Consider the following 9100-nt stretch of genomic DNA (forward strand, 5'->3'; position numbering starts at 1 on the left):
GTCTTCGTCCTCCTCTTCGTCTTCGTCTTCGTTTTCGTCGTTTGTTTAAGAAAAGAACTGGCTCGCTTTTCGCGCGTCTCAGCTCGGCTTGACTTCTCCAGAACAATCCGTCTTGCAGTCGGTATAATTAGCTTGAGTTATCGGTGCCAGATTCGGGGACAATAGCTGTATAAATATCCGCATGGTGGAGAGGAGCGGTCGTCGTCGTCGTTGTCGTCGTCGTAGTCTTCGTCGTCGTTGTCGTCGTCTCTCCTCGCGTTCGTGAAGAACGAAAGGTACGTGGGCAGATGCAACCCGGCAAAACGTTAACGTCTGCGAAGAGGTTCTCTCTCTCTCTCTCTCTCTCTCTATCTCTCTTTCCTTCCTTCTCTCTGTCTCTCTTTCTGTGTCTCTGTTTCTCTCTGTCCCTCTCCTTTATTCTTTCTCCGTTTCTCTCGTACTACGCTAGGGTGGTCCTACGTACTAAATGCAAGGCACACGCCGAGCGTCCAGCAGAGGACAAGAGTTGTCCGTAACGAGCGCTTCGCGATGCGCCTGTTACGGACGTGCTTGATGCACGACGGACCGTTGCGTTTCCGACGCGAGTCGTTACTTGCCACTTTTGCTGCTCGCCAGTATGTACACACATAGCTGAATTCTTCTTCTCAGTTTCCCCCACCCACCCCCTGTCCCTTCCCCTTTTCTTTCTCGTTCTCTTTCTCCTTTCGTCGTTTTCTTTTTTCTTCCTTTCTTTGTTTCTTCGTTTCTGTCTTTCTTTTTCCTTTCTTTTCTTTTTTATTTATTTCCTCGCGAGAGACAGGCCTAGTCTCGTGCGAAAGATTGAAAGAACTTAAAGATCTATTATCACGTCGTCTTATTAACATCTCCTGCCCGATTAGATATATGTAGACGACACGATGAATTGAATAAGTCTCTGTGAGAGATATAACGTGAAATGAAAAATAAATGAATGAATAAATAAATAAATAAATAAATAAATATAAAAGACGAATGAAGATGGCAGACACAAACGAATCGCTTCTCATTACGACGATGCACGAACGTCACGATAGCCAAGTTGTCTATCGTCTTGACGGCTGCACGCGTAACCCGCGTTACTACTGACATCCTAGAGAATGAACGAGATAAAAAGAGAATGAAAGATAGAGATAGAGAGAGAGAGAGAGAGAGAGAGAGAGAGAGAGAGAGAGACTCGTGACTGTAAATAATAGTAGCTATAAAATAAATGTAACGAGTCCAGTTCGATAGCGAAAGGCTAATGAGAATAGGTGCGTGCGAATGTCGCGAGACAACGCCCCAATTAACATAACGCATCGGCTGCGAAGAAGAAACTTTTATTTATTTATATTCGTCCCCAGGGATGGTAACGATGTAGGAGGATGGGCCGAGTTTTATTTATGGTCTATCAGGTTAATTAATAACGCGCGACGCGTCCGCTTTTCTCTCTTTCACCTGTCGCTCTTTTCTCTCTCTCTCTCTCTCTCTCTCTCTCTCTCTCTCTATCTATCTCTCTCTTATTCTTGTTTTTTCTATTTCGTTCTCTCCTTTATCCCGTCTCCCTTCCTCTTTTTTCTATCTTTGTCGCACTCTTTCGGGGAGCTTAGCGTGTATAACGTTGTATGGCGTGGAAAAATTAATTCGGTCATTAACGAATCGCATACGTAACGGTATCGCGACTCGTGGCTCTTTGTATTCCCACAGGACAACGAGGAAGGATGAGCTCTACTCCCTCGGGCATTTCGGGAAATATCGATTAATCAACTCGAAGGTGAGGTCCGGAATCGGTGGACATTGTATAAAAAGCTTTTTATCATTACGGTATACTCGGTCGTCTGCTCTAGTACCAAAGTACGTCTCGTTGTTTACAACAGAGATTATTCTACTACGTGGGTTGATACTTACGTTTACTTCTTTTCCTTTTGATATATACATATTCTTCTTTTTTTAACCTTCCCATCCCTTTCATTTTCTTCGAGAGGAAAGAAATTTTGTAAATGGAAACAAGTAGATAAATGGTGAAACTTTGTAAAGCTAGTCGATTAGCGAAATTTCTTTCGAATAGCACCTTGTTTAGCGAATCCGAAGAAACGAGAAGAGAAGGAGACACAGAATGATATGGGAGGAAAAGGGTCGATGATTTATTCCAGTCCTATCGAAAAATTACATCTTCAACGATCGTAAAAAAATCAGAGGCGTTGTAACACGATCTGAAGTGTCTCTATAGTCGAATGTAAAAGGGGAATGATAGAGGAAAGGGAGGCAGAGGATAATTACTGGCGCACAGGTACGAAGAGAGAGAGAGAGAGAGAGAGAGAGAGTGGACCGGTGTAACGTGATCCCTTATAGCGTAGAGACGAAGAAAAGAATCCTTTGAGACGGTCGTTTGAATTCGACTGACCTTCCACGCTGCTTTAAGGATACCATCTCCTTTAAACCTCGACCCTCTATAAAACAAAAGTCCTCGTGCCCTCCTAATAACCTGACCTAGCACGTTTCCCGAGGTCGCAAAAGCACGGAAGTTCTATCTCATAAAGAGCTAGATACAACGTTGAGCTGGAGATGTCTTTAAATCGAGAAACCAGAATATCGCTTTATTACGATCCAACTGTTCTCTTTGCATTGCCGATTCATAAACGCGCGTAAATGATGTAAATTAATAAATTAATAAATTACCGAATCGTTCGGTCGATTCAAAATACGAATAATTCAACGTTCCTCTCGTATATAAGAGACATGCGCGCGCAGATACATGTACGTGGACACACACATATATATATATATATATACATATATATTATAGAAAATAATATATTATATTTAGAAAAATGTATAGAAATTCAGAGATAAGGTAACGATGAATGAGTACTCGGGATATTAGGGGAGAAATGTTGGCGAGTACTGGGAACGCGTTTCTCGCTGGTTATACTGGACACAATGGTGGCTGTGCCAGAAAGAAGAGAAAGGGATAGAGGGAGAGAGAAAGAGAGTGAGAATGAGGGGGAGGAGGAAAGAGGAAGGGTTGACTGGGGGGTGAGGTGGAGGGGTCTCCACGACTCGCGGCACTCTACGGCGGCTGAGCGCTCTGGTATAATGTTTTATGGCCGCGATCAGCCGTAGAAGTATGAAGTGTCGATAGAGCGAGGCAGAAGCGAAAGAGCGGCGAAGATCAAAGGGGTCCATAGAGGCCGCGTGGTAGCTCTCCCACCCTCGCCCATTTCTCCCTTCTCTCTCTCTCTCTCTCTCATTCTCTCTCTGTGTATGTTTCTCTCTCTCTCTCTCTCACTCACTCATCTCTTCTCCCGTCTCTTCCGACTGGTTGCCCCTCATCGTCGGTCTTCTTTCATCCTCATCCTTCAAACCGACGATATATCGTTTCTTCTCGCTTCATCTTTACGAGTGTAGCCGAGACTGCTCCGTTCTTCCGCTTCTTCTTCGTTCGAGCTTTCCCGTATTAACTTTGAACTTCGTAGACGTTGAAATTCATTCTTCGATGTTTTTAACGTTTACTCCATCATAGATATCGTACTACGTCTTAAATAATATTTCGAGTGGATCGTATAATCGTTTTAGATCGATTAGAGATATCCGTACGTCTACTACTCTCTAGGAACTTTTGATTCTATTTTCATTGCGTTTGTCCTGTATCTGTGCCGTGTACGTGTGCGTGAAAGAGAGAGAAAGAGAAAGAAAGAGAAATGACGAATGGGGGCCGACGACTCTTTGCGAATTTCTTCCGTCCGACGGAAACTCGGACTGAACCGTCGTGTTAGTTTCGAAACTAATAATGGCCAATTGTCGGCGTATCGCGTACTCGCCGTAATTGGAGGAATAAATTGAAAAATTAGCAGAACGACCGCGACTGTGACTCATCATCGGAGTCCGTCGAGAAATAGTGAGGAGAGAGAGAGAGAGAGAGAGAGAGAGAGAGAGAGATATCGTGGCAGTCAGTCTGCCGCTTCGTTTGCCGATAATAATAACTGCCTGGAATGTCGACTTCATCTTTACGAGTGGGGACACTATTCCTTTTTTAATTTATAACACTCGCAATTTTATCACTTCCCATTTTAAAGATAAATAAGCAATCGAAACTTCATGAATGAATGTTTTACGATTAAGGGATAAGACAGAATAAAAGGAAAGCCATAGGGAATCAAGTTGACCCTTTGCGGTTATAGCACGCTGAGAGAAGGTAATATGGATATATTCTACTGGTTGGAATTATTTTGAAGCCGACGACGACGGTACACGGTGTTCACGTGCGGTCAAGGATTATCTCGTGAAATCAAAAATTTTATTTATTTATTACATATATAATTGAACTATTATACTCTTACGACAAAACATTATTATATACTTATTAGTAACGACCAGTCGTATCTACTCTCTCTCTCTCTCTCTCTCTCTCTCTCTCTCTCTCTCTCTCTCTCTCTCTCTCTCTCTCTCTCTCTCTCTCTCTCTCTCTCTCTCTCTCTCTCTCTCTCTTTCTCTTTCTCTCTGTCCTGTTTTTGGTATTGCATGTTGAGCCTGTAAATAAACGATTAGGCGTGTCGAGCGTAGCACGGTTTACGAGCGCAGAGGGTTAAAAGAATGTATTGTACGTACGTATATACTTTTCCCAAATGAACGACGATGGGTCATTTCAAGTTTTATATATATATATATATATATATATATACATACATACATACATATATATATATATATAATTTCATCGAGCTCGAGAGAATTGTCGTGTCCTTCGTGACTTCCGTCGCACGGATTAAAGGCGTAACCGTCATTGTCGTTGCTCGTAATTAAACCTTCCGATCGTTTCGGTTCCATGGAAGAGGAGATATTATCGGGAGAGAAAGACGAAGGATTAATCCGCGAGCGAGGACGAGACGAAACGAAACGAAACGAAACGAAACGAAATGAAAGGAGATGAGAAAAGGCGAGAAGAAAATATAAATTCGCATGAGAAAGCAAATGTTACGTATGTACCTAGAAACGAAAGATAAAAAGAGAAAGATGGACAACCAGTGTTGAAGGAAGAGGAAGAGGAAGAGGAAAGGAAAGGAAAGGAAAGAAAAGGAAAGGATGATGAGGAGGAAAAGGAGAAGGAGGAGTGATGCTGGTGGAGTAGGAGAATGACGATGACGGTGAGGAGGGCACGAGACTACGGCAGAGAGTGAACGTGCACGCGTGCTCGTGCGACCAGGTACAACACTACGTAGGTACCTGGTTGGTTCTGGAAAACATTGACACGACAGGAGAGGCAACGCACCCGTCCGATGACACAGAGGCGCACGTGCGCTTCGCGTAGTCGAGCATAAATAATACAAGACGCGGACAAAGACGCCGCCCTCTTGACCATTTGTTTAAATTAAAATTATCCCTCTTGCTCACCGAGTGCCGAGAGAGAACGAGAAAGAGAGAGAGAGAGAGAGAGAGACAGAGGGAGTGGAACCGTATGTAGAGACGAGTCCTTTTTATTACAATTGTTAATGGTCGGTTCGCAACGTTTCTCGCGTGTGCCTACCGAGGAAGTACTTACACAGGGATTTCTACCTGAAGTTATGAAGCGAATAACTTGTCTCCACCTCGATCGTCTATTACGACTGCTTTGTCTTTCGTATATTCTACTATATGTAATAGTATCGTACGAGTTTGATATATCTTCGTTAAAATGTTTAAACGTTTCGTAATCGGAAAAACATTTTTTTGCTAAAATTGTGATTTATACGACGCCGTTTTTTTCTCTCTCTCTCTCTATTTTTTTTTCTTTTTTCTTTTTTTCCTCTCTCTCTCTCTCTCTCTCTCTCTCTCTCTCTCTCTCTCTGTCTGTCTGTCTGTCTGTCTGTCTGTCTGTCTGTCTGTCTGTCTGTCTGTGTATCTCTTTCTCCTTCCACGTAAATCGTAATTGAAAAAGTCATAATCTTCGGCCACAGCAATTCACGTGTTCGACGAGATAATCAAAATTCCATTCGCTCACGCGAGAAAGCTCGGACGAATACGCGATACGAGCTGGAATATATTGTTGGAGGAAAGTTAACTCGCGCGACTCGTTATTCCGTTCGATCGTTGCAAAGCTGGCCGTGCTAATTGGAAAATTAGTTTGGACGTATATGCGTATGGGTGAGATTCAGAGATCCTGGATATATTTCGTTGCGTTCTCGAAAAAATTCTGGCCCGTTGGGATCGTCGGGAGTAACCACTTGCAATGTATTTTTTCTTTTTTCATATTTTTGTATTTTTATATTTAATTTGATCTCCTTTCGTCCTGTTCTCGTATCCTTTTCATTTCTTTCGTTTCTTTCTTCTTACGCACTCTCTCTCTCTCTCTCTCTCTCTCTCTCTCTCTCTCTCTCTCTCTCTCTCTCTCTCTCTCTCTCTCTCTCTCTCTCTCTCTCTTTTTCTCTGTGAGAAAACGTTCAATTAAGCCGCGCGAATGAAATCGACAGGACGTCTTAAACGAGCCTCGTAAAATCGTCGACGAATCATCGTATTTCCAGGATCCAGAGTTGAGATCTCCTCTCTTATAAAGGCCATCATCGATAGAACCAAAGATCGGTATCGGTTGGATGGATTTAAAGGTAGTCCCACGGTATGTGCGGTATCTCTGACGATTCTATTCCTGACCCTGATCACCCCGATTCGTTCTTCCCACCATCTCTCTATATCATCGATAGAGTAGGATTCGATTTGAATCTCTCGAAGAGAACCGAAGTTTCTCCCGTTATATTCAAGACTATAAACTCTCTAAAGTCGTATCGTAATTATCGAGAAGAAGGAAAGACCAGTTCGTAGGAATACCGAGAAAGAAAAAAAAAAAAAAGAACAGCCTGAATAAAATTTCATAGATTGTTCTTAGTATTTAGAGTTGATTTCGATCGTCGAGACGTGTATGCTACTCCGTGCTTCTTTGAGTCAAGTTTAAAGAAATAAAAGAAGAAAAAGAAACAAAACCAAAAAAAAAAAAAAGAAAAAAAAAAGAAATAGATTTTACGACTCGACCGATGTCGTAATTTCTCTGTCGTCGAAAGTCGATGAACATGAGCATGTAGGGAAATTTGTTTCTTTAGTAAATCATCTATACGTTCGCCGCGTACAAGAAGGAAATTTGTATGTACGACGATGCTCGTCCTCGGGACTCACTCGAGAGCGATGGAGAATGGTGGAGGAGGAGGAGGAGGAGGAGGAGGAGGAGGAGGAAGAAGAGGAGGGCCCTGGGCCTCTCCAACGATAGGGGCAAACTCGACGAGCGAATTAACCGGCATCCACGGCGATTCGATCGCCCGTTTACCACGACGATCACGTGCCGTTGAAATGTAAACTCGTTCTTACGATCTCTCTCGTTTGCCATCGTCTCTCTCTCTCTCTCTCTCTCTCTCTCTTTCTCTATCTCATTCTCTCTTTCTCTCTTTCTCTCACTCTTCATTCTTACCATCTTTCACAGATGTAGCTTGTTCCTTCTTTACTTATTGTACCTTCCGTAGAAGCACTTTGCACCACCACGTACGACCCACGAGACGACGTTTTATCGAATTCTCATCTCTTTCTCTCTTTCTCTTTCTCTTTCTCTCTCTCTCTCTCTCTCTCTCTCTCTCTCTCTCTCTCTCGATCTCTCTTCGTCCTTCGCGAGTAAGCGCGATCGAGCCGATAGTCAAATAAGACGCCAGATGTTAGGCCAAGGCAATTTGTGCAACGATCGATTCTCCGTGACTACTCGTACGCGCGAATAGAGGCAAACACGTTCTTCTATCGTTTCGCATTTCTAATACCGTAACGATATAAAATTTCTTCGTCACGAGTTACTACTACTGTATATATATGTGTATATATATATGTATGAATGTATATATATATGTACATTAGCACTTTTGATTCCAGGATTAGTAGAAGCGACGTATAAAACGGTACTTGTACGTTCTTCGGTATTATTCGACGTCCTTTAAACGTTACACGATTAACGATTGTCTATCCCACACGATCTCCGAGTCTCGATATTTCCGAAAGAAGAGTGATAGATCGGCGAATATATCGGGATCGTCGATATTATCTCTTTCCACGGCGTGAATCCGTCAACGTCGACAGCTTATACGAAGTCAAGTTTTCTCGAGTCGATCGACGAACAACGACTCCTTGCTCGACAAGCATATATCTATCCTTCTCTCTCTCTCTCCTCTTTTTTCCTATTTCTTTTCTTTCTTTTTTATTTCATCTTTTTCTCTTTTTCCCCTCTTCGGGCCTTTGTCTCAGATGCTGCGAGAAGATACGACGTGGAAGGTGTAATGGATCGCCACACGACCCGCTCGGTCCCAACCCCATATGGAACACCGGGAGAGATCGGCCAGAGATTACAGGGAAGCAGGGCATAATGTCCAAACAGTTGCTCGTCAACAACCGACTAACGGTCGACGAAAACGTTCTCTTCTACCGAGAGCAGCGCGTGAGCACAACGATCTCCGATCCCAACGTCGAATTCCTCGAAGAACGACAACCACGACTACGACTACTACTACTACGACGACGACGACGACGTCGACGACGACGACGACGACGACGACGACGACGACGACGAAGAGGAGCCGAGCATCGAAGGTCGAAATCTTCGAGAGTTGTTCTCGAGATCACGAGTAGAAGGAACGGCAGCAGCAGAAGTAGTAAGCAGCAACATCAGCAACATATCCCCATAATACATATCGCTAAATCTTACGAAACCAACGAAGAACGCGTTCGTTCATAATTTTCGATACCAGGGATAAGTAGTTATATTCCACACCAATCGTGTTTTCATTCGTTTAGCAATACCGTGATTCTTAAATCCTTGAAGAGTATGGACTCGAGTTACGAAGAACCGATCAAAGAGAGACGCGTTATCGTCAAAGACGTTCCTTCGAACTCCTCGTTAACTCGATAATTTCTCCGATTAATCGGCCGTTGCTTTAATCCATTCGAGCACTTTAATTCGTCGTTTCATTCGTTCTTATTCTCGTCAGAAACTTTTACCGAGAGATAATCGTTATCATTTTTTTTTTTTTTTTTTTGGATTTCAATTTAATCATCGACTTGTATTATTCGAGGAAATTTATCTTTGGAAATGTTTGAAAGGTTATTATCT

The 9100-nt window shown here is 42.9% G+C and overlaps 1 long non-coding RNA gene across 2 annotated transcripts in view; it reads left to right on the top strand.

The window, feature by feature from the left end:
- LOC122636763 overlaps positions 1 to 8636 on the top strand; it is a 22350-nt gene extending 13714 nt beyond the window's left edge. For both annotated transcript variants that reach the window (XR_006329032.1, XR_006329033.1), the window contains exon 3: positions 8239 to 8636. This is a non-coding gene — a long non-coding RNA (uncharacterized LOC122636763). The remainder of the gene's footprint in view (positions 1 to 8238) is intronic.
- The last annotated feature ends 464 nt before the right edge of the window (positions 8637 to 9100 follow it).

Source organism: Vespula pensylvanica, chromosome 23 (genome assembly GCF_014466175.1).
Source record: "Vespula pensylvanica isolate Volc-1 chromosome 23, ASM1446617v1, whole genome shotgun sequence".
NCBI lineage: Eukaryota > Metazoa > Arthropoda > Insecta > Hymenoptera > Vespidae > Vespula > Vespula pensylvanica.